Here is a 24,976-nt window from a genome sequence, read left to right as displayed (position 1 = left end):
TAAGACATTCATTTCTGTTCCTCTAGAATTGGCTTTATTAGTATTCTGTGAAAGAGTGACATTAACATTTGGTAGAATAGGGACATTGGAGAGTTGAAAACTAGGACCTGTAAGCGGCCTTTATGTTTCAATTAGGGTTTGCTTGGGTTCTTGGAGGTATTCAATAGCTCTTGGGTTCTAAGATTCCATAATGTTATCCTGGAAAAGACTAAAGTTAGAATTATAATTTCTATCTTGCAAATGCTGAAATAGAGTTAGAGGGAAATTACATGTGTATTTGAGGCCACAGAGCCAGTAAATGGCAAAACTGAAAGTAAGAAAGCCAGACTCCCACTTGACTTAAGCTGCCCATTTATATAGGTGTTTGTTTTTTCGTTACAGTGCTTGTAGGATTTGAGTAGGCCAGCAGTTCCTAGCCATAATTATCCACATTTTGATCTTGACAAGTAATCATGAACAAAGGTTCCATAGTCAAATAACCTCAGATAGTATTTTCTGTCAGTTCTCTCTCTCTCTCTCTCTCTCTCCCTCTCCCTCTCTCTCCTCTCTCTCCTCTCTCTCCTCTCTCTCTCTCTTTTAAGAGGCTCAGCTTGTTCATTTGTTAAAACTTTCAGAATAACAAGAGCCTATTTTTTCTTGGTTAGCCAACTACATCCAGATTTATATGATGTGTTCAAGACTTTTAATAAATAAAAAACACCATTAAGTTTTAGAAAACTATAATTTTCTATAGAACACATGCCAGAAAGTGCTTTCTAGCTGTATAAAGAAAAGTAAATGCAAAGTAAAGTAGCACAGTGTTTACTGCGCAGTGGTGGTGCTTACCTTTAACTGGGAGGCAGGGACAGGCAGATCTCTCTGAGTTTGAGGCTAGCCTCATCTACAGAGCGAATTGCAGGACAGCCAGGGCTACTCAGAGAAGAAACCCTGTCTCAAAAAACCAAAAGAAAGAAAGGTGTCCATCAGATTGCTTTGGGTGTTTCTATAACTCATTGTAGGCATCTTTGTCACGTAGTGCCAATGCTCCAGTAGTGCAGTGCACTGTTGTCAAGTCTCTACTTTCAGCTGTCCTTTTTTGCTGCTGCAGTCTCTAGCTCAGTTTCTCCATTCTAGCTCAGCTCCTCCCTTCTTTGAGAGCTTAAAGCACCTTTCTGATAGTAGCCATTATTTTGTTTCATATAAGTAGTTAAAATAGAATTTTGTGGGGTTTTGGGGGGAGGGGGACTCAAGTCCAGGTGCTTTTTCTATGCACTGGGTATTTCAGAGAACCAACTTTCAAGAAAAACTTTTTGTACAGTTGATATTGCACACACTGAAATTAATAATAAACCCAGAAGTATTATATAACCTTAATAAATGTAGTATCATCAACATACTACACTACAACAGAACTCTTAACCCTAATGATTTGATACATGTGAAATTTCTTTGCTGGTATAATGAAAATGAAAATAATTTTGATTAGAGAAATCAGAATGACTTAACATCTGACTTCATAGTGTTTCAGAAGATGACTCTTTTATGCTTTCTCAGTGTTTATTCACTCCAGATTTTTGAAAGGATATGATCTTACTGACGACCTGCATTGTAACACCCTTTTCTATAAGTATGAAAAATAGTAGTGAGAGTCTGTGCCTAATCCCAGCCCAGTGAATATGAGCTCAAAAACTAAGACTCTTCTGGGTTCTACCTGTAATAGGGTGAATTGCAGTTACTGTGGCTATTTGGTTACTGATGAACAAAAGCTTTGGATTTTTGATTTTTTTTTTTTTAAATTACAGGTTACCTAAATGCATTGAATTGGAGGGAAGCAACTTAGCACACAATTGAGCATTTTGGCTGACATTTTGATTTGAAAAAGTTATAGGGTAGCATTATCTGATCATACCTCCTCCACTATAATGACTCATACTCACTGCTTAGAGTTGTAATGATGATTCCTGATTTTTTAAATAAAGGTTATTTAGTATTTCATTGAAAATTGTATTCTAACTTTCAGTTTGATTTTTTTGTTTTATTAATTCCATATTGCTGTGGCCATGAGCTTGATGTGATCCCTGACACACACTCATCTTTCCCTATGAAGTAAAAAGATAGATGGCCTAACGCGCGCACACACAGACACGCACACACACAGCAGAAAGCTGCAAAAATAAATTTTGTATATATCTGCCTTTTACTTGGTAAGAGACAAGGTTTGAAGATTAGGTTGGCTGTAAAGAATTATCTTCCTTCCCTTAAAATTCTACTCATAGTTAGAAAGCTCCTAAGCAGTTTTCAGGTTTTTTACCAGCTGCAGGAAACTGTCTCCACAGGAATAGTATAAAGGTCTAGGTGAAGCTGTTCTGGGTACCCAGGGCTAGGTATTTTAGGCAAACAACCTCTTCAAGCCTCTTGAGCTAACCAAAGGGAAAAATAGGGAATTTGTTCTTGGAAATTAAGTTGAGAAAAACACCAGTAAGCTAATGCATAACTTCCCTTGATATTTTTTTAAGGGTTCTGTTGAGCTTATCAAAACACCTTGAATTTGGTTAGAAGTATTTGAATGTGTACAAAGAGCTAGTAGTAAATACAAATTTTTGTTTTGGAAAAAACAAAGACTAGTTTTTTGGCTGCATCATAATTAATGTGTGCATAACAAGTTGAAGTTAAAAGTATTTTTTTATATCATAGGTAGCAATATGGAGGAGTCCTTAGGGTCATGCTTTTTTTTTTTTTTTAAAAAATAGTATGAAATCTAAAGCAGAACAAATCAGTCTTTCCTTAAAAAGAGTCTGAACATGAAGTATCCATATCTTGACTTTCTTACTTTGCTTCAGTGTGTCAGTTAATGTGACTGTAGGGTGCATGTGTCTGCTATGCAGTCGCTGATGCATGCAAACTGAGCAGAGGGTCATGCTCCTCCAGTGGGCACTCTTTCTTGGGGCATTTGTAACTATGACAGTCTGTAGGGCCAGCAGAGAAAGCTAGAAGGACTAAGATGTCAGCTGGTATAAAGGCAGTAAGATTCTATTTTAAGAAAAGATAGGGATATTTTGCTTTTAATGAAAAGAATAGTCATTTTTAAGTTTTCTATAAGGCAGTTTGGTGAATGCACAGCGATGATTTAATTGATATTGTAAATAGAGTGATCTTTTAAAATTTGTGATCTATAATTTTTTAACTTCAATTGCTTTGTAAGACTATTTGAATTTGTTTCCCTTTTCTTGATAATTAATTTGTTCTTATATTTAGTAACTTAAACCTATGGCATAGGGAGCTATTAAGTAATTAGACAGACTAGTTCAAATCATTTATCATAACCAGTTCATATATTATTCATATTTATATTGAGATAAGTTCTTAAATATTACTGTGTAACTTATATGAATTATTCTCACCAACTTCATTTGGCTTTCAATTTTCTATGAAAATTTTCCAGTGCTTATTTTCTGTGATTCAGTATTCTCACTGAGATCATTTTCACATCTTCATAAGTCAGGGTTACATATAGACATGGTGATTTCCCAATCAGTGAGAATAAACGTGTCTACATTGAGCTCTAGAAGTAGCAGGATAGAATAGCCACCAAACTGTTGATAGAGAAATTCACTCAAGAAAAATAATAGTGAAAATATCTCAACTCAGTAATAGGCCACCTCTGTACATTGGAAAAAGTGAAAATCACTTCTGAGTTGTCCAGCAGATTGTAAAGCTACATCTCTCTTTAGTGTGCCTTCATGGTAAACACAAGGGTAATATTTCTAATTAGTGTCTAACAGTCTAACAGTGTGCTTGAAAGCAATGTTTCCAAGCATTGGTAGTGCACACAGCAGGAAAAAAGTAAGCAGTATAAGTAACCAGTCTCAGTTCAAAATAGTGGTAGTTTTTGTTGAGCTGTTGATGTTTTTACTCCACAGAATTCTATTTGCAGATATTTAATATCTGGATAGCTGGAAAGAGGACCATGCTCTTGCTTTGAACACATAGGCATGGTCAGGTAGTGTGAAGATGACGTACATGGAGTCATCCTGACTTTTGTTAGCAGGCTCTAACCTTGTGTATCAAATTTTAATTTTAATGTTAAAACTAAGCAAATGCTGTCCTACTGGAGAAACTTAAGTTGTCTTTTCATAATTGAAAGTTTGTTTTCAGTTGGGGAAATTAAAACTGTAGTGTTCAATAAAGAAAATAATGCATGAGTTTTAATGTAGGCTGCAGCTTTTTTCCAGTGTGACAAAAATTTGTAAGTTTGGGATTTGTGTCGGGTGTGAAGAACTGTAAAGGAACTTGGTTCATTTCACTGTTAAAACAAGGAACCAGAAAATAAGCCCCAATGTGTAGTTACAATGACAGTTGATTTCTTAGAAGCATTCTTTTCATAATATTCTCATTTTTTTTGTAAGCAAGAGAGTCATATAGCAATTGTATGCTTAACAGCTCCAACTGTAGCTTTTTATGCAATGAAGAACACACTTCTAATGCACGCAAACACTACCCTGGTATCAGTCCCACATGTGAGATCCTGAAATAAGACATCTTTTCAGTGTTCCTGTTCCTGGTTGTTCTGATCTCACTATGGGTTTTTTTTGTTTGTTTGTTTTGTTTTGTTTTTGTTTTGTTGTTTGTTTGGTTTTTTTTTAACAGTGGAGTTCACTCACTACAGAGGTGGCTAGCTGAATAGGCATCTGGTTGGTTTCTAAGTGGAATGTGTGTTTTTTTGTTTTTGTTTTTGTTTTTTTTACCCTACAAAGAAGCATGGAAAAACTGAAAACTAGTTAGTTTCAAGCTAGACTTGCCTCTGGATCTTCTTAGAGATTTGTTGTGAGACTTAGAAAGATGTTTTGGATTAATTGGAAGAGTGTGGTGGCAAGTGCTTTTGGTGGAAGATTACACTAAAGGTGATTCAAGAATTTCTTACTTTGGCATTTTGTCTGTATGGAATAGTAGAATAGGTTGGTGATTTTGCTTATTTTTCTTGAAAAGAATAAAACACTTTGTAAGTAGGAGAGGGCCAAAGAGAAGAATCACCCCAAAGGGGCCACAAGAACAAGTGGTCACTCCTTTACTTTCCATGCCATAGAAGATTAAATTCCTGGGTAATTATAACAGCACACCTGGCGTTTGTAGCTTGTGCTTTCCTAATGGAATTGGAAAGAAAGGAGTTGCAATGATGCTCTAACTCTTCAAAGCTGAGAATGAGAATTGTTCTGGAAGTTTCCTGTCCAGAAACACAGGTTTCTGACATCTAAGGACTCAGCTCTCTAGAGAGGGGTAGGGAACCATGGGACTGGAAAGTTCTCAGTACCACACTAGCCCCGTGCTCTGGCAATACTTCAGTATCCTGGTGATCTGACTTTGTAGCCATCTGGGTAACTGCAGTGTAAATGAACTATTTCTCAAGTAGCATTTTCAGGGACAGACTCTGAGTTAGCCCCGCTTGCAGGTAGATAGCCCTGCTTTGGCTAATAACTAGGGGAATGAACAGGTATCTTTGGGATGCCCACAGCTGTTGTCAAGCTTGGAACGTGATCTCAATAGCTGTTTGAATAAGGGCACTGCAGTGGACACTTTGGCGTTCACACTGCTGTACTCTATCTCCCCTTCCTTCCACCCCACCCCCCACCCCCACGTGCACCCAAGGTTGCCTGGCAATCTTGTCTACTTCTAATATCCAGGAGGATAACTATATGATTTTCTTCAGGTTCGCCTTCTTATTTAGCTTCTCTGGGATCACAAATTATAGGCTCAAAGACCTTTAATTATGGCTAGAATCCACTTATGAGTGAGTACATACCATATTCCTCCTTTTGTGTCTGGGTTACCTCACTCAGTAAAGCGTTTTCTCTGTCCATCCATTTGCATGCAAAATTCAAGATGTCATTGTTTTTTACCGCTGAGTAAAACTCTAATGTGTATATGTTCCACACCTTTTTTAACCATTCTTCTATTGAAGGGCACCTAGGTTGTTTCCAGGTTCTGGCTATTACAAATAGTGCTGCTATGAACATAGTTGAAGAAATGCTTTTGTAGTATGATAGGGCATCTCTTGGGTATATTCCCAAGCGTGGAATTGCTGGGTCCTGAGGGAGGTTGACTCCTAGATTCCTGATAAACCGCCACACTGATTTCCACAGTGGCCGCACAAGTTTGCATTCCCACCAACAATGGATGATTGTTCCCCTCACTCCCCATCCTCTCCAGCATAGGCTATCATTGGTGTTTTTGAGTTTAGCTATTCTGACAGGTGTAAGATGGCATCTCAAAGTTGTTTTGATTTGCATTTCCCTGATCGCTAAGGAGGTTGAGCATGACCTTAAGTGTCTTTTGGCCATTCAAACTTCTTCTGTTGAGAATGCTCTGTTCATGTCAGTACCCCCGTTTTTAAATTGGGTTAATTAGAGTTTTAGTGTCTAGTTTCTTAAGTTCTTTGTATATTTTGGAGATCAGGCCTTTGTCTGATGAGGGGTTGGTGAAGATCTTCTCCCAGTCTGAAGGTAGCCTTTTTGTCTTAGTGACAGTGTCCTTTGCTTTACAGAAGCTTCTCAGTTTCAGTAGGTCCCATTTATTCATTGATTCTCTTATTGTCTGTACTACTGGGGTTCTACCTAGGAAGTGGTCTCCTGTGCCTATATCTTGTAGACTACTTCCCACTTTCTCTTCTATCAGGTTCAAAGTGGTCAGATTAATGTTGAGGTCTTTAATCTATTTGGACTTGAGTTTTGTGCATGGTGATAGATATGGATCTACTTTCATTCTTCTGCAGGTTGACATCCAGTTATGCCAGCACCATTTGTTAAAGATGCTATCCTTCTTCCATTGTATACCTTTAGCTCCCTTGTCGAAAATCAGGTGTTCATAGGTTTGTGGGTTAATATCCGGGTCTTCTATTTGATTCCATAGGTCGACTTCTCTGTTCTTATGCCAATACCAAGCTGTTTTCAATACTGTAGGTCTGTAATAGAGTTTGAAGTCAGGGATGGTAATGCCTCCAGAAGTTCCTTTATTATATAAGGTTGTTTTGGCTATCCTGGGTTTTTTGTATTTCCATATAAAGTTGATTATTGTTCTCTCAAGGTCTGTGAAGAATTTTGATGGGATTTTGATGGGGATTGCATTAAATCTATAGATTGCTTTTGCTAGAATTGCCACTTTAACTATGTTGATCCTCCCAATCAAAGAACAAGGGAGATCTTTCCATTTTCTGGTATCCTCCTCAATTTCTTTCTTCAAAGAATTAAAGTTCTTGTTAAATAGGTCTTTCACTTCCTTGGTTAGAGTTATCCCAAGATATTTTATGCTATTTGTGGCTATCGTGAAAGGTGAAGTTTTCTGATTTCCCTCCCTGCTTCTTTATCCGTTGTGTATAGGAGGGCAACTGATTTTTTGGAGTTGTTCTTGTACCCTGCTACATTACTAAAGGTGTTTATCAGCTGTAGGAGTTCTTTGGTAAAGTTTTTGGGGTTGCTTATGTACACTATCATATCATCTGCAAATAACGAGAGTTTAACTTCTTCCTTTCCAATTCGAATTCCCTTGATCCCCTTATGTTGTCGTATTGCTATTGCTAGAACTTCAAGCACTATATTGAAGAGGTATTGGGAGAGTGGACAGCCTTGTCGTATTCCTGATTTTAGTGGAATGGCTTTGAGTTTCTCTCCATTCAGTTTGATGTTAGCTGTTGGCTTGCTGTAAACAGGTTTTATTATATTTAGGTATGATCCTTGTATCCCCAATATCTTCAACACCTTTATCATAAAGGAGTGTTGAATTTTGTCAAATGCTTTTTCAGCATCTAATGAAATGATCATATAGTTTTTTCTTTCAGTTTATTTATATGATGGATTACATTGATAGATTTGCGTGTGTTGAACCAGCCCTGCATCTCTGGGATGAAGCCTACTTGATCATAATGAATAATTTTTCTAATGTGTTCTTGGATTCGGTTTGTCAGTATTTTGTTGAGAATTTTTGCGTCGATGTTCATGAGTGAGATTGGCCTGTAATTCTCTTTCTTGGTTGTGTCTTTATGTGGTTTTGATATCAGGGTAACTGTAGCTTCATAAAAAGAATTTGGCAGTGACTCTTCTGTTTCTATATTGTGAAATACATTAAGGAGTGTAAGTATTAGCTCTTCTTGGAAGTTCTGGTAGAATTCTACATTGAAACCGTCTGGTCCTGGGCTTCTTTTGGTCAGGAGGTTTTTGATAACAGCTTCTAATTCTTCACGACTAACAGGTCTATTTAGATTGTTCACCTGGTCTTGATTTAACTTTGGTAAATGGAACTTATCTAAAAACAAGTCCATTTCTTGTACATTTTCCAACATTGTGGCATATAAGCTTTCGTAGTAAGATCTAATGATTCTCTGAATTTCCGCAGTGTCTGTGGTTATGTCCCCCTTTTCATTTCTGATTTTATTGAGTGTTCTCTCTCTGCCGTTTAATTAGTTTGGCTAGGGGTTTGTCAATCTTGTTGATTTTCTCCAAGAACCAACTTTTTGTTTCATTGATTCTTTGGATTGTTTTCTTTGTTTCTATTTTGTTGATTTCAGCGCTCAGTTTGATTATTTCCAGTCTTCTACTCTTCCTGGGTGAGTCTGCTTCTTTTTTTTCCAGAGCTTTCAGGTGTGCTGTTAAGTCTCCAGTGTGTGCTTTCTCTGTTTTCTTTAATTGGGCACTTAGTGCTATGAACTGTCCTCTTAGCACTGCTTTCATTTTGTCCCATAGGTTTGAGTATGTTGTGTCTTTATTTTCATTAAATTCAAGGAAGACTTTAATTTCTTTCTTTATTTCTTCCCTGACCCAGGGGTGATTCAGTAGTTGACTGTTCAACTTCCATGAGTTTGTAGACTTTCTGGAGTTAGAATTGTTGTTGAATTCTAAGTTTATTCCATGGTGATCTGACAAGACACAGGTGGTTACTAATATTTTTTTGTATCTGTGAAAGTTTGCTTTGTTACCGAGTATGTGGTCAATTTTCGAGAAGGTTCCATGAGCTGCAGAGAAGAAGGTATATTCTTTTCTATTTGGGTGGAATGTTCTATAGATATCTGTTAAGTCCATTTGATTCATTACCTCTATTAATTCTCTTATTTCTCTGTTGGGTTTCTGTCTGATTGACCTTTCCATTGGTGAGAGAGGTGTGTTGAAATCTCCTACTATTAGTGTGTGTGGTTTGATGACTGCCTTGAGTTCTAGAAGTTTTTCTTTTACATAAGTGGGTGCTTTTATATTAGGGGCATAGATATTCAGGATTGAGACTTCCTCCTGATGAATTGTTCCTATTATGAGTATGAAATGTCCATCTCCATCTCTTCTGATTGATTTTAGTTTGAAGTCAGTTTTGTTGGAAATTAGAATGGCCACACCTGCTTGTTTCTTAGGTCCGTTTGCTTGAAAAACCTTTTCCCAACCCTTTACTCTGTGTAGATGTCTGTCTTTGTGGTTGAGGTGTGTTTTTTGTAAACAGCAGAATGTTGGATCCTGTTTTCGTATCCATTCTCTTAGTCTGTGCCTTTTTATAGGTGAGTTGAGTCCATTAATATTAAGTGATATTAATGACCAGTGGTTGCTGACTCCAGGTATTTATTTATTTATGTAGTAGAGTTTGTGTGTTTCCCTTCTTTGAGTTGTGCTTGTGAATGGTCGCTAGATGTCTGAGTTATTGTAGGCAGTGTTGGCAATCTTAGATTCCTTGGGTTGCGATTTTCCTTCTATTACTTTCTGTAAGGCTGGATTTGTGGCTACGAATTGTTTAAATTTGTTTTTATCCTGAAAGATTTTGTTTTCTCCATTGATAGTGAACGATAGCTTGACTGGGTATAGTTCATTAAATTGCTGACTTCTTGAAGAACATCATTTTATCGTATGTATATTATTGTGCCCTATTCTACCTAATGCTAAGACAATGGAGTGTGAGATGGCTTCTTTCCTTGAGCCACCCAAGTGAGCTCATAGATATGAGGAGCTGTTGCAGAGAGTCTGGAAGAGTGTGATTAGTAATTGACCTCAGCAAGTGCCTGTTATTCTGCCTTATAAATAGACTGATACTGAAAGATGATCTTGAATAGGAGTTTAGTGCATTTCAGTTTTGGAAACTACAAGCAATGGCAAAGTTCTTAAGACCCAGTCTGTAGGTGATATGCAGTTCAGAAGCTATAATGACATCTCCTAGTGAGGTATTCTCAGATGGAGACTTTGACTTTTACTAATTGAAGGAGCCAGGCTTCGTCACAGAGAATACTATTTTTGGTAACTAAATACAAATTAATTACATTCTGAATTAGAAGTTAATAAATTTATTTACAAAGTAGTATTTGCTGTGGTTTGAATGCTAAGGTTTGTTTCCTCCAAGATTCATGTTGAAACTTAATCCTCATTGCAGTAATATAAAGAACAGCTTCTGAGGGCTGGTTGAGTTATGGTTAGGTACTGCTCTCTATACGGAGTAAACAATCTAGTCTGGGACCTGACATTGAAGGCAACACCTTTTTCCACTATATTTTTCTACTCTTTAAGTGCAGTTCTCCTCCCCTTCTCTCCTCTGTACTTTGTTTTGTGAAGCAGTATTCTTCTCAGAAGTTACAGACATCTTAGAAGCAGAGCGCAGCCTTTAGCACACTGTTCCTATCCCTTTGGTCTTGGATTTCTCAGGCTTTGCATGAGAAACTGATTCTTATTATTTATAAATCACCCAGTCTGTGATACTTTGTTAGAGCTGCACAGATGGAATAAGAAGGTTTTAGTTGGTTTTTTTGAGAGTTGGGGTTAGGATTGAATCCAGGACCTTGTACAGGCTTATAAAACTGTATCCTCAGTTCAAGAGAGGCCCCCACGTTTGTTATTGCTTGCTTACAAAAAGAAATAATGTTTATGAATAAAAATACTTTTCCTAGCATGACCTGTGGAGAGTTTCTTGGAGTGTTGCCGTCCAGCTGTAGCCTATTAGATTGTCTTCAGTGTGTTTTCATTATATATCCATAGGTAAATTCGGAATAAAACAGCTTTTGTTCATGCATTGCATATTTAGTCAACATTTACAATCTGAAATATTCAGTATTTCTGCTTCTCATTTCTCTTTCCTGCTATCAGAAATAGAAACAAGCAGACAAACCAAAACAAAAAAACAGCCTATGTGTTATAGTGCAGTCCAGATGTCACTTGTTTTGTTTTTCCCTCCAAGTAATTTTTTTCTTTTTCATGGTGTCTTTAAGGCAGTGTGAAATTTGTTTATACCACATAGCTTAAACCCCCTTAATCTTGAGTAACAGAGAAGAGTTGCTTATTTGATTTACTCAGTCACCATTACAGAATTTTTAATGTAAATAATAAAGAAAAAGTGCTTTTCGTGATAATGATGGTATAATAGTTGATGCCCGTGTGCCAGAGTCTATAAGAAGTGCCTCAGCACTACTTCTTTCAGTTCTTACTGCATGCAGTCTTGTTTCGTGTGTAAAGGAATGAACTTGGGACCACCACTGGCAGACTTGTCTCAGTTGGTGTTGAGTTGTGATTAAGGAATTAGAGCTCATCTGTCCTTGGGGTCCATACTCTTTAAATACAGTTTATCTGCTGTTCGTTTTCTCTCTTCAGATAGAAGTACCAAAAGAACTAGTTCATTCTCACATTACCATTTCCTGTTTTCACTCATATTAGTGCCCTTGGAAAATCTGAAATAAATTAATTGTGGAATGTAATTTTTTAAATGTACATTTAGTAGGCCTCTTGTTAAATAAGCTAGTCATAAACTAAGCCTGGTTAAAAAATAAGGTTCATAAATTTGAGGATGTGTTTATGAACCATGGAAAAATGACTTAATGGGACTTATTTTTAAAACATAAAATGGTTATTTGGGAGAATTTCAAGATTCATAAAAGCAATATTGTTATATAAATTAAACAGGCAGCACAGTAACTGAAATGGCTCTAGAGAATGATTTAATGGAAACAGGTAGTAATGCTTGTACTCAGGAGTCTGAAGTATGAGAATTGCTGGTAGTTTGAGACTAGCTTTGGAGACCGTGTGAGGTAACTTAAAAAAAAAAACAAAAATAAAACCAAAAAACGTAAAATCCTTCCCCAAGGGGGTTGGTGGGGGTGAACTATTTATTGGCCTTGTTGGAGTAGGTGTGGAATTCTTGGAGGAAGTGTGTTAGTCACTGGGATGGACTTTGAGGTTTCAAAAGCCCATGCCAGGCCCAGTCTCTCTTTGCCCACTGAATAGGATGAAACGCTCAGCTACCACTCTGGCACCATGAATGCCGCTATGCCATCACCGTGATGATAATGGACTAGACCTCTGAAACACTAAGCAAGCGCCCAATTAAATGTTTTCTTTTATAAATAGTTACCTTCATCATGATTTCTCTTAATTGCTATAGAATAGTAACAAAGACAGCTAATGAAATGAAGTGAATGTATGGCTGGCTGGCTTTTGAGTTGCTAAGACTGGAACCCAAGGTCTCAAGCATGCTAGGCAAGTGCTCTACCACTGAGCTGAAGCCACCCAAGGGAATTCTTGAGTTCAGGAATGCCTAACGCTTTGGCAGTAGCAAGTATGTAGTTGGTATTATTTTTGTTAATTGGCTTTATTTGAAGCTAAAATCATTGCTTAACATTTTATTTATTTATTAAAATTTAGGATCTAGAAATACAGAGTCCTGTGGTGAGAATCATTTTTAGTACTCTTCTAATATCTCCCTTCTGATTAGGTACACAGTTCCCACTAGCTGGTAATAAAAAACTACACTGTGAACTTAATTTGGAGTCTCCCATTGACTGGAAGAGAAGCTGGTGTTAGACTCAGAGTGTGGAGCAGAAAGCTTTTATTTCAGCAGGAAAGCTTTTTCATCATGTTTTAAGCTTTTCACATGCTTCTGTCTCTGTATCTACTTTGTTCCAAGTGGGCATGATATTTTAGTTTTCAGTGATTTGATTTAAGAAACATCAAGAAAATATTAATTAGTAAGTATACCTATAAATAGTACTGGAAATGGTCTGAGGCTGAGGGTATGTGTGTGTGGTGATTGGGAACTAGCATTCCTGGGGTATCTTTGGTTATGTTTGCTTCTCTGGAATCCTTAGCTGTCTGGCAGATTTCTAAACTGGATTACTAGCGAGTTTTTCATGGACTAGGTCAGATTGCCATGTTTCTTGGCTTCCTGGGTGTTGGCAGGTGACAGATTTGTTTCCTTGACAAAAATGAAGAAGGCACAGCAGCTTTGTCCAGAAAGGTAGTCCTCTGTGTTTGCCTCCAACTGCTATGTCTTCAATGTGTTGATAAATCCTGGCTCTCAGAATTATTCATTTTTTTTTCTTCGATTGGTCACAGCATCGTGATTTTATTTATGTTTTGTAATGGCTGTGCATTGCCTTACCAGGAATGAAGTAATTGCACAGATTCCACTGGGAACAAAGAAAGTGAGCTCGTGAGCCTTGGATCAGCGAATCTTTTTAGGTCTAAGTATGCAGGGAAACCTAAGAAGCTCAGTGTGATGTGAGGTTCTGTTCTTTTGTGGTGAGATTGTCCAGAAGTCACAGAGGCTGAATCCAGTGTTTCTATAAGTTTTATTTTCCTGGTTTTAGAAGTATGATCTTCCTAGTGAAGTTACAGCAAACAGCACCTGAATTTCTATTGTATTGCTGCACTGGACCAATCTGCAGTATAGTGAGTATGGGACTCAGGAAAATACAAAATTATTATGTAGTAGCCTTTAAACCCCCAGATGGCAAACTAGCTAACAGTTAGCTTTTGATCAACCCTGATGGTAGGCTAAGTATTAGTCTATTTCTTTTTAAATCATAATTTCTAGGAAGTCAGATGTCTCTTTCCAGTGGTGAATTTAATATTTATGGTGTTTGTAATAAATACAGAATATTCTGTACTTAAACATAGTTTCCTACATGATACAGTTTAAAATTTTATTTTATAGCACTTTAGATTAATGCTATGTGTATCTGTAATGCGCTATAACTATAAGCTGGTCTTAGATTACGTGTTTTATTTAAACAAGGCTAGAGCTGGAGAAAATATATTAAAGCAACTAATAATTCCATTGAACTTGAGGATAAAATTTTATTTATGTTCTTAACTCTGGTTTTTAAAAGCAGGACCTGAATTGTATTTGTTTTTTCTTTAGTGTGTTGTCTGCTTTTCATGGAAGTTGTGGCAGAAAGATGAGAAGTTTGAGGTCATCCTCACCTATATAGGCAGTTTCAGTTTGAGTCCAGTCTGAGCTACATAAAACCCTGTGTCAAATAAACAAGCGAAGAATGCTTCCTGTGTTACCATACTTAATACCGTTATAAGTAAATATGTAGTTAATCTCTGCATTCTCTTCAGGTGTATTGGAAGACCTTTGAGTTTCTACATAGTGTCTAGTATAGTGTGTTCTAACTCAATGTTGCTGGAGAATATTGCTCATTTAGTTTAAAAAACCAAAATCTCCAAACTACCCCTAACCTTTATCCACTTACTAGAAAAGTTCGGTTGCTGGAAGTTAGTAATATCTCTGATAGAGCTAGTGCCCTGGTCAGATTCCATCTTTCTTAACTAATGTACCTTAAACCAGGCAGCATCTTCCGGTCTTTATTGTTATCTGATTATCTGTCTCGTTTTCCTGTTGAGTCCAGAAAGGCCACAATTTAAGCTCCAGTCCATATTTGTTCATGTTTAATGGAAATTTCCCTTGATAAGGCCCCCCTAGGTGACCATTATGGAGATTATGGAGATTTTCTGTAATTTTCTTTAATTACGTTAGTCCAACATTGTAGTCTATTTGTAGGAGATGTGTAGGACTTTTTTATTTTCCCCTCCCCAAGCAGGGTTTCTGTGTGTAAAAGTCGTGGCTATCTCGGAACTCACTTTGTAGACCAGGCTGGCCTTGAACTCATAGATATCTGCCTTATTCTGCCTCCCACGTGCTGGGATTAAAGGCATGTGGCACTATACCTGGCTGTAGGACCTTTTTCTAATGGAAACATATCAATAACTGTACTCTTTCCTACTCTTCTCTCTCCTCATTTTTTAATTCATGTACTTATTAAACATTTATAAAATACCTAGAATATGCAAATTCTGATAAACTTTGAGGAGAAAAGAGTGATTAATGAACATTTTCAGTATTATTCCTTGTTGGTCATCCAGAGTTTAAACAAATGCAACCTGTAAGGGAGGCACTTACATAAATTACCATCATAGTTTAAGTATGAAATTTTATATTTCCATAGATTTGCTCTCCTTAAGGTTATCTTACCGGTGCTTCACACAGTGGTTTAAGCAAATTGAACTCCCCTGTTGAGTTTGAGGAGTATTTGTAGTGTGTGAATGAGTAAACATAAGACTGTACTTAGAAGTAAGGTCAGTTTTCTGCTTATTCAGTGATCATACTGCGTGAAGGACTAAGAACAGATGTAAAGAACTTCCTGAGAGATGTCTTCCTTGTATTATTTACTGTTCCTGAGGTGATCAGTTGATTAGCATAGAAAATTCTGTTTTAATCAGTGTTACCAATTCTTCAGCGAGCCATGTGTTAGGATGGCCTTAAATTTGTTTTTTTTTGTTTTTTTTTTTGAGACAGGTTTTCTCTTTATCTTTTATTTTATTTTATTTATTTTTGATATAGGATCTTTCTGTTTAGCACAAGCTTATCTGGTGCATCCTCTTGTTTCTGCTATTTATTTGGTTGTCTTCGGTATATTTTAATTGCTTTTAAGTCAACTTCAGATACAGGTTCTTAGTACATTTTCATTCATATTAGTAGTAGGTAGACACTGATGTTTGTAACAGCACTGTACACCTGTAAGATTGCAGTTGTGTTAGTTACTTGCTGTTTAGGTGTGAAGAAATGGGTAGTTTCATACAGTCATTAGATTAGAGTCAAAGTCATATTTAGCCTGAAGTGTTTGTTCATTTGAGTAAGGAGAAAGGAGATGGAATTTCATGAAGAACCGTCACTGTGACCCAATTACCTGCATGATGCTTTACCTTTATTAATTACATTTGATGGCTCTATAGAAGTATTATTTCTTAAACCTTTGAAACTCAGAGAGTTTATTGTATATTCTTGTTCTGTGGTAATCGCCATTACATTTCTCTGCTTTAGTATTTTGAAAAATAACTTTTGGGTTTTTTTTATTAAGCAAATTGACTTTTGTTCAGTTTTGTTGTTTGTTTATTGAAGACTGAGTTTTTCTATGTAACGGTCCTGGTTGTCCTGGAACTTGCTATGTAGACCAGGCTAGTCTTGAACTCATGAAGATCCACCTGTCTTTGCCTCTCAATGCTGGGATTAAAGGTGTACACCACCACCCCCTGGTTTGAATAACAGTTTTATAGAGATATGATGATACATGAGTGTCTTCAGACTTGTGCAACTATTTCCTCTGTCTGGTTTCAAGAACACTGCATACCCCATTCATGAAGAAATATCATTCCTATTAGAACTGAGTCTCTCTTCTTTCTTCCATTCAGCCCCTGGCAACAGTTCGTCTGTCTGTTTCCATGGATTTATCTGTTTTGGACATTACATATAAATAAATCATAAAATAAGTATTTTGTGATTAGCTCTTTTTACTTAGCATATTTTCAAGGTTCATTCATGGTGTAGCTTATGTCAATACTTAGTTCCTTTGTGACTGAAAAATACTCCTTTATTTGATTGTACTACATTTCATTTATCTTTTCATCTTTTAATTAAAGTTTGTTTTGTTTTACCTTCTAAGGGGTTGATGCCAGAGTAGTGTACACTTTTATCAATGATTTTCCAATTTTCTTGTATATAGTCAAGTATCATTTACAAGGTTTATTCTTAGAAATGTATCCTTATATATAAACATAGAATATTCTTACACAAGTGTTGGTTAACCTAACAGTGTGGCTTCTTAATGTATTTTAAAGATGTGGTAAATGGAAGATGAATAAAACTGCTGCCAGTTTAGCACTATGGTGTTTAACAGTGTACTTTAAAGTTACAAGTATAAGGTATACATCCAAATATGGTGGTGTGTACCACACCTGTGGTCATAGCACTTAGGAGGCAAAGATTGAGAATCTTTTGAGCCCAGGAATATAAGGGTTGCACAATGAGACTCCAACCTCAAAGCAAAATTATAGTAGAAATTACATGAACAGATAACACAGCTGTTACCATTGTTGCATATAATGGACTTTTCCTAATGGTGTGTGTTGTACTTTTATATCATGGCAACCTAGTATGTATGTTCTACCAGCATCACATTAAGTATGTGAATATCACATTCCTTTAAGATATTAAGCTGGTACTTAAGTCCTAGTTGTTGTCTGACACATCAATGTGTATATTATGACTGTACCTAGGACAACTCTATTGAACCAGTTGAGGAACTGGCAGACTTCTCCAGACTAGGTTCAGTTCTTGATTTTTTTTTTTTTTGCCGAAATTTGTCTTTAATTTTAGACATCATACTAAGTATGAAACCCTCACTGAAAGCTTGATGTCTATTTTTTTTAATGGTTAATAATGTTGAACAACATGTCATCCACTTGCTGACTATGTACCTTTTCAGTTTGGAGAAATGTCTGCTTGGGACCAGTGCTTTAACTCTCTAAATGAAAATGGCAGGTCTGGTCTGTTTTCTTGAGGTCAATGTGTTGAGAAGGTATGTCTCATGCTTGACATGGTCCTAGCACTTAGAAGAAATTTTTCATTAACTTTTTCCCATTCCATCTTAAATCTCACAGATGTAAGTCTGAAGTTTAGAGGAAGAAGCCACATAATTCACCAGAGTTCATTGGATAGTTGTAAACACTAGTTGCAAATCTACATTTTTCCAGTGTTCTTGCCACAGCTCTGCCTTTTACCCATGATGAAGCTCTTCTCTGTGAAACTGTTAGTAGTCAGCTTAGTTATGCAGCTGGGTTTTTTTTAAATATATTTGCTTTTTAAAAAAAATAAAAAAGCAAACATAGCTGATTTAATCTAAAGTTTAAGAAAGTCTTTCTTTGGATTGACTTGGAATGTTCTGTACCTAGTAAACATAAGACTGTCTTTTTCATACCTTCTCACCTTTCTGAGATAAAATACCGTTAACAGTTGAAAGGCTCAATTTGGATGTATTTCTTACATGACCACAAGTGCTGTCTCAGCTAAAATGGTTGAAGAGCTCCCTTTTCCAGATGATGGTATCACTGTCAGACTAGCCTGCTTTAAGATCTAGTTTATAGTATACAGAATAGCTGACACATTTTATTGACCATTTGACTTTTTTTTTTGAACCTAGAGACACATCATCTCTAAATCATGTGCAAATTCACTTTTCCTTATGTGTTGTACAACTAGCTATTGAAAAAGGAAACGACAAAATAAATCATTCTAAACAGAAGAGAAACTAATGTTCTTTGATTGGATTAGTTGGGTATATTGATCAATATGTGTATTTAATTCTTTTTTCCATAAGATAGCCATCAGTTCTGAAGCACTCATATGAATTACTGATCTTTTAAAGCAACAGTTGAGATAAGTAATTTCTGCAAATCAAGGTAAGATCATTAGAAATTGTTCTAATTCGTGTACTTTCAACTGGAATGTTTTTTTATTTAATAGCAAATGATTTTGAAAAATATAGTGCTTGTGATTAGCCACATTTCTAGATATGTCTTACACATTCAGTCTTCAGCTGCATGAGCTGTGTCTTTCAAATCAAGAAACCAAAGCTTAGAAAGCTTAGGTTATTGATTCAAAAGTCACAAAGTTAATGTCACTGAACTAGAATTCTGCCTGATTCTAGAGCTCTTCTGTTGTGTCTTTTTTATGTTCCCTTTGAATAGCATTTTGTATTCATACCAGCTAAACAAATGAAAATTCAGTTTTGTATTTCACTTTCCAAAGCATCATTAGCAGGCAAATTTTGAAAAATGTATTTTGGTGGTCAGACAGGAAATGCCCCCTGGCTATATACGCTTGTATCATGCCTTCTGGCTTGCATGAGTCCAGTGGCCATTCTTTCTTTTATTTTCACTTCTCTGGTCATTCAGTTAATCTACAGCATCCTTAGTGTTGTTGCAGTAGCTATAACACAGTACTGCATAGAAAGCAAATCTCTGTGTAAATCATTTCAGAAATTTATTTTCTTGTTATTTTAGAATTATATTACTTCAGATGCTATTATTGTATTTGTGAAACAGCGTGACTTCAGTTCAAATATTATTTTTTCGCATCCTTTTGGTGTTGGGTATTAAATATAGTGTATCCTAAGCACTTCCTCCTACCATTGTCCTTCAACTGTCAGCTCCTTACTCATACTTCTGTTAAGAGGAAGCAATGTTTTTCCTTTACCTCCTCATGAAAAAAACTACAAAGTATCCATTCGTTTTGCCTAGCTATCTGTGGTAATGTTGAACAAATATCAGTATGCTCCTTGCTAGATTTTGGAATTGGCACATCTAGTTGCTGGTCACCTCCTGAATACTTGGAAAACATCTATACACTGCTATTAGTGTAAGCTGTGTCGGGGCACAGAAAAGGACCATGAATTAGGAGAAACCCTAATGTTCTTTCTAGTCACTGGCTCTATCTAGCCGGATAAAATCTACATGATTACAAGCTGTCTTTGACTTAGAATGATTGATTTACTATTTTTGACTATGTAAAGGTTCAGTATGCATTCAGAGAAACTGTTTTGAGTTTTGAATTTGGTGTTTTGTTAGGCTAGTGGTATATACTGACATTACCCTGGTGGAGCTGAGCAGAGGTAGCAAGGTGTGAACACATTAACGTTACAGGTGCTAACCTAAGGGTAATGTGTCACCAGGATTTTGTTGTTGTTGTTGTTGACTGATAATACTGTGAGATATACCTTTGTTATGAAATAGGCTTTGTGCTAGGTGATTTTTGTGTAGTCATAGGCTAATGTAATATGAATGATTTAAGACAACCTGAAATATGCTTACTAGACTAGATGTTAAAATGTATTTTATCTGCTAATTTTATTTACAGTGGGGTTGCCAGAATATAAACTCTTAAATCAGGAGCACCTGTAACAATTAAAGACCTAACATAAAAACTTAAGTAATCTGTCTGAAATTTTGTATCACTTTCTAATTAATATCTCCATTTGGAGAGAAGTTAGATTACTTTCAATAGATGTTAAGTAATAATCTACCAGTGAAGTTCTTTCTCCAGTTGTCTCTTTGTGGAGTAATCATTGTATCTTCCTTTTGCTAATCACTCCTTTTCCACAAGGACTCTCTGTTAAGTATATTTTATTGTATGCATACATTTTTTTTCCTTTTGGTCTGCAGAATATATTATCACTATTAGCCTTATGTGGACAAAGAATGGTATTCATATCTTTAAGAAAGTAAATTCATATATGTTTAGAATCCAAATCTCAAATATAAACTAATGAGGTTGTTATAGACTGCCTTTATGAGAGATAAAATATCCATGGTATTAGCATAAAAATCACAAGTCAACTTTTAGGGTTGTCAGAAGGTCAGTTTATATTCTTCTACATGTCTGCATGAACGCTGTCATGGTAATTGATGTTCCTAATGGGTTTTAAGCCCCCTGAATTATCAAAGAAATCTGTTAAGAGCAGATGTATACCCGGCCTTTTTCCACCAAGGATTTCAACTGACTTGTTTACTTTTTTAGGTTGAAACATGTATTTTTTTTTTGCTTTTCTTTTTTAATTAGGTCATTTGTAATGTTATATCATGATTAGGTTATTCAGAGTATTTAGTTATCCCAGATATCTCTGCCAGCATACTCTCTGAGTAAAAAGAACAAACTGGAGCTCTATCAATGTTATCTAACAGACTAAGGAATTCTGAACTTGTAGAGTTAAAGCAGTGTTTGCTGAAAATTAACCTATTTATCCTCTTATGTAATTATGAACTATACAAAGTCACCCCTCAAGCACTAGAACCATAGGCGGCAAACAAAGCCCATCAATACACATTTATGTTTTCTTCCTGCTCACCTACTTTTATTTGCAGTTTATTTTTGTTTAGATTGTTTTAGAGGGATGCAGAGCCTTTTTATTTCCATACAGAATTACCAACTACCCTTTTATTTTATTCTCTTTTGTCCTTTATCTCTCCAAGTATAGTATTGTTTAACAGTTGCTTTGTGTACAATACCAGCCTTGCATACCAACTTTAATGTTGCAGAATGAATCATATAACCATTGATCTTACTCCAAACAAAATAGACATTTTTAAATAGGAAGACGTTTCTAGCTTTGGGTTGCTTCAGTTCTGCATACCTTGCCTAGCCTGCCGTGTAAAGTCAGTTGCTTCATTCCAAACAGCACTGTATTAATATGCACAACATGACCATTTTCAGTAGAAGGTTATTAGAATGCTAGTTTGTATCCTCTAGTGAATGAAATGATGTGTGATTATGAAGTCATCAGGCATGGACCAGTAAGACTCCAGAGAGCCTGCCCCCTCTGAGGTCCTCAGGGTGCCATTGATTGGTGGCCATGTGTTTGTGCCCGATAGACTGTGAAATGGTGTGTTGCTACACGGCTGTGTTGCACCTGCGCCCCACCGAGGTGATTGATTGGTTTGGTCATGTGGAATGTTCCCATCTGGTCTGCAGTAATGTGGTTTTTTTTTTTTTGTCTTTTTTTTTTTTTTTTGAACTGCGAATAGCAAGTACTGGCTGAATAGTTATAACAAACTGTTTTAGGAGCTAAATAATCCTTTTCCTCTGAGCGCAAGTCAGAATGTAAAGGAGTTTGTTTTGCTACCATTATTTTATGAATAGTAATTCTCTATCAGGTTCTTACCCTTTCCATAGGCTGTTACATGCCTCTCTCTCTTAGTGGATTCCTCGCTCCTCCTCACACAAGATTAAGATATACTTTATATATTTCTAATTTGTGCAAGCTTAAAGCAGATTCAGGTCTCCTTTGCTGCTTGTTTTTCTGACAGTGCTCCTTGAGGTGGCTTTCATTTTTTTTCTTCCCAGAAATGGTTTTCGTGATCGTAATTGGATTATCAAAGTACTGATATATTTTAAGCCTTCATTTAACCTCACAAAAGTAGTGCTCTATTTATCGAAAGCTACTGATGTTGCAGTTTAAATGTCAAGAAATTATTTATTAGGTTCTTTTAAAAAAAAGATTCTATAGCTACGTTGGGCGGTCTTGTTTGATATTTCTTAATCTTAGTCCTTTTTCATAATTGATCTATTCATTCCACCTAATGACTAATTACATATCAGAGCACATCATCAACCACATTCATCATAGTAGAATGTAATAATCAATGACATTTCAACAAAGGAAAAAATAAATATGCAAATAAGACCTCATTAACATTTGCATGAGTTGTTTGAATAATCACGTTGCTGACAAGGCTGTAATTAACAGAAATTGATGCTGAGTTCAGTATTTGATAGTGTGTTTTCTCAGCGTTTTATTGTTGTCACTGCGGGGGCTGAAATGAAGTTCTGCTCTACTTGTACCTTTCTGGAGTTGATTTGCTGGGCTGTGCCGGGTACCAAAGGCTTCTGGGAGCCCTTGGTTCTCTGTGACCTGCACTTACTGCATATAAAGATACTTTACTTAAATTATGTTCTTTTTTTGTTTTAAATAAAGCTCAGTTGCATTTTAGCAATTATGAAACAAATGTAGGAAGAAAACAAATACGAGAATTTAAATTTTGTTATTTTTCCAGAACTGATTTGTCTGAATCAGATTCCATTAAAATTTCAAGGTTTAGGTTTGCTCATACCATGGAAAATTGCTGCCATTAAATTTTTTCCCGTCTGCCCCAGTAGATCACTCTGGAGAGGTTGGTGTGCTTGCTGTAATTGGAAATCACTTGCTTAGGCCAACAGAAACAATGACAAAAGCCTAATTATAAAATGTAGTTTGAGGGTGTGTGTGTGGTGATTTTTTTTATTTCATATAGCACTGCTCCCCACATTCCTCCTCCTTTTCCTGTACTGTTTCCTGTTTTTGTCATGGATATTAACTGAAATGTGCTAAACACAATAAAGCTGTTTATGTCAGTTTTTTGGATGACTGCAAGTGCTGATTATAACAAGTTTAAGGAATTTCCTTTGTTGAATGTGTACCCGTGCCATATGGCTCAACATGGAACATTAACTTGACAGGGATAATGGATTGTGGTGTATGGAGACAATTTTGCCTGCAGCTTTACTATAACTCATTCTGGTTGGGGATCACAAGTTTCTAGTATGGTATGGAGCAAACATCCAGATGGATTTACTTTACATAAAAGAGTTGCATTTCTTTTTATTTCCTCTCTGTAATTGGAAAAGGGAGTTTTTTTTTAAGAAGCAAAAATATTAAAATGAATGAAAGATTTTAAAAAAGAGAAGATCCTGGATTTTGTGTAATCTTTTTGTAAAGTGCTTTGAAAGAAGGTTATTTCTGTGTATTTAGTGTGTGGGTTTTTAATATCAGATTTACATAAGCTTAAGACACTATCTTTTGGGCAGTATCTAAAGCTCCTCCCCTTCATGTTGAATTTCAGGACTGGGAACACGAGAATCAGCGTCTTTTCTGACGTATTTTAGCAGTGTTTTTCCTAAAATGATGTGGGTTTGTAAGTCTCAGAAATTCTTTTTTTTTTTTTGTACTGATATTTTAAAACCTAACAAAGTTTGTTTTGTTAACAGTAATAGAACAGAATTGCTAACTATTGGCTCCTTGGTTCTTTTCTGTATCCCTATGAGAGTCACTTTAGTTTAGCTAATGAGAATAGGAAAACCAAAAGCAACTCAAGAAAACAATAAACGTAACCACATGTTAATTCCTGGGCTACTAGGAATACTGAGTTTAGGTCAGGGAAAGAAATGCAGAACATATTCTTCATGGTATGCTCATCTGCTAAGAAACTGTAAACTTTAAGTGAGATGTAGAACTGACATTATCCATTAAACTCTGTGCATTTCTACACTTTCTATGTGAATTACATCTTGATGATATGTATATGTGTGTGTGTTCTTTCATTTTCAGTGTTGTAGGTTGAACATAGGCTTTTTGTGCTTTAATCAAGTAATCTACTCTGTCAGTGGGCCCCAGCCGTGGATTTTGGAGACAAAACCTTGTGCTCATATTTCTTTTGCTTTAGCTTATTAAATGCTGGGATTTCAGGTATGTGCCTATATGTCTTACTGATTTTTGTATCAGAATCTCTTGATACAAAGTTAATCTTCTTCCATTGTCTTACTAAACTTTAGCTTTCAAATCACTGCTGTTTTTAAAGTTCTACTTTAAGTTCCTAGGACATTCCCTGAAGTCAGAGACTACTGGGACCTCATAGGAAACTGGTCTGTGAGCTGTGCGGAAATCCACACTTTGCCTTTTCTCTTTCTTGTTGTTCGTAGCATTTTTTCTTTATGTCTCTTATTCGTGACCAAATAGAATGCAATGCCCTTAAAAGCATATTTAGGACATACCTGTAAACATTTTCTCATATTTTTGGATTCAAAGTATAAATTAATCATGGTTTGCTTCGTACTACCTTACTAATATATAAAAATACAATACAGAACTGGCCCTCAAAGAAGCAGTAACATTTCCAGACATGAGTTTTATATTCACTTCCTTAATTTTATAAAACTTTCTATAAGTCCTAGCATGTCCTCAGCAACAAAAAATGATCTTTGTATTTTTTAGTGCTTGTGTGCATACATTTACATGTGTGCAAGTGTGCGTGCATGCATGTGTGTGTTTGCATGTTTGCGCATGTACATAGACCACAGTACATGTATGGAGACCAGAAAACAACTTTATGGTGTCAGTTCTCTTCTTTTTTTCTTTTCCTGGGTTCCAGGTCATTAATTTTTCACAGTTAGTTTTCTTAACCACTGAGTCATCTTGCTGGCCAATATTTTTTAAATGCTGTAATTTTCATACTGTATGACTGAATAATGAGATAATGGTTATTTTACTGTTATAAAAGTTTGGTACTAAACAAAGGTAGTGGTGCACACCTTTAATCCCTACACTTGGGAAGTAGAGGGAGATGGATCT

The 24,976-nt window shown here is 36.1% G+C and overlaps 1 protein-coding gene across 16 annotated transcripts in view; it reads left to right on the top strand.

Moving 5' to 3' along the window:
* The window catches only part of Tcf12 (transcription factor 12), a 249,401-nt gene that overhangs the window by 105,556 nt on the left and 118,869 nt on the right, over positions 1-24,976 (top strand). The window lies entirely within an intron of this gene.

This window comes from Myodes glareolus, chromosome 4, assembly GCF_982192425.1.
Source record: "Myodes glareolus chromosome 4, mMyoGla1.1, whole genome shotgun sequence".
Lineage (NCBI taxonomy): Eukaryota > Metazoa > Chordata > Mammalia > Rodentia > Cricetidae > Myodes > Myodes glareolus.
This window is presented reverse-complemented; position numbering and strand designations above follow the sequence as displayed.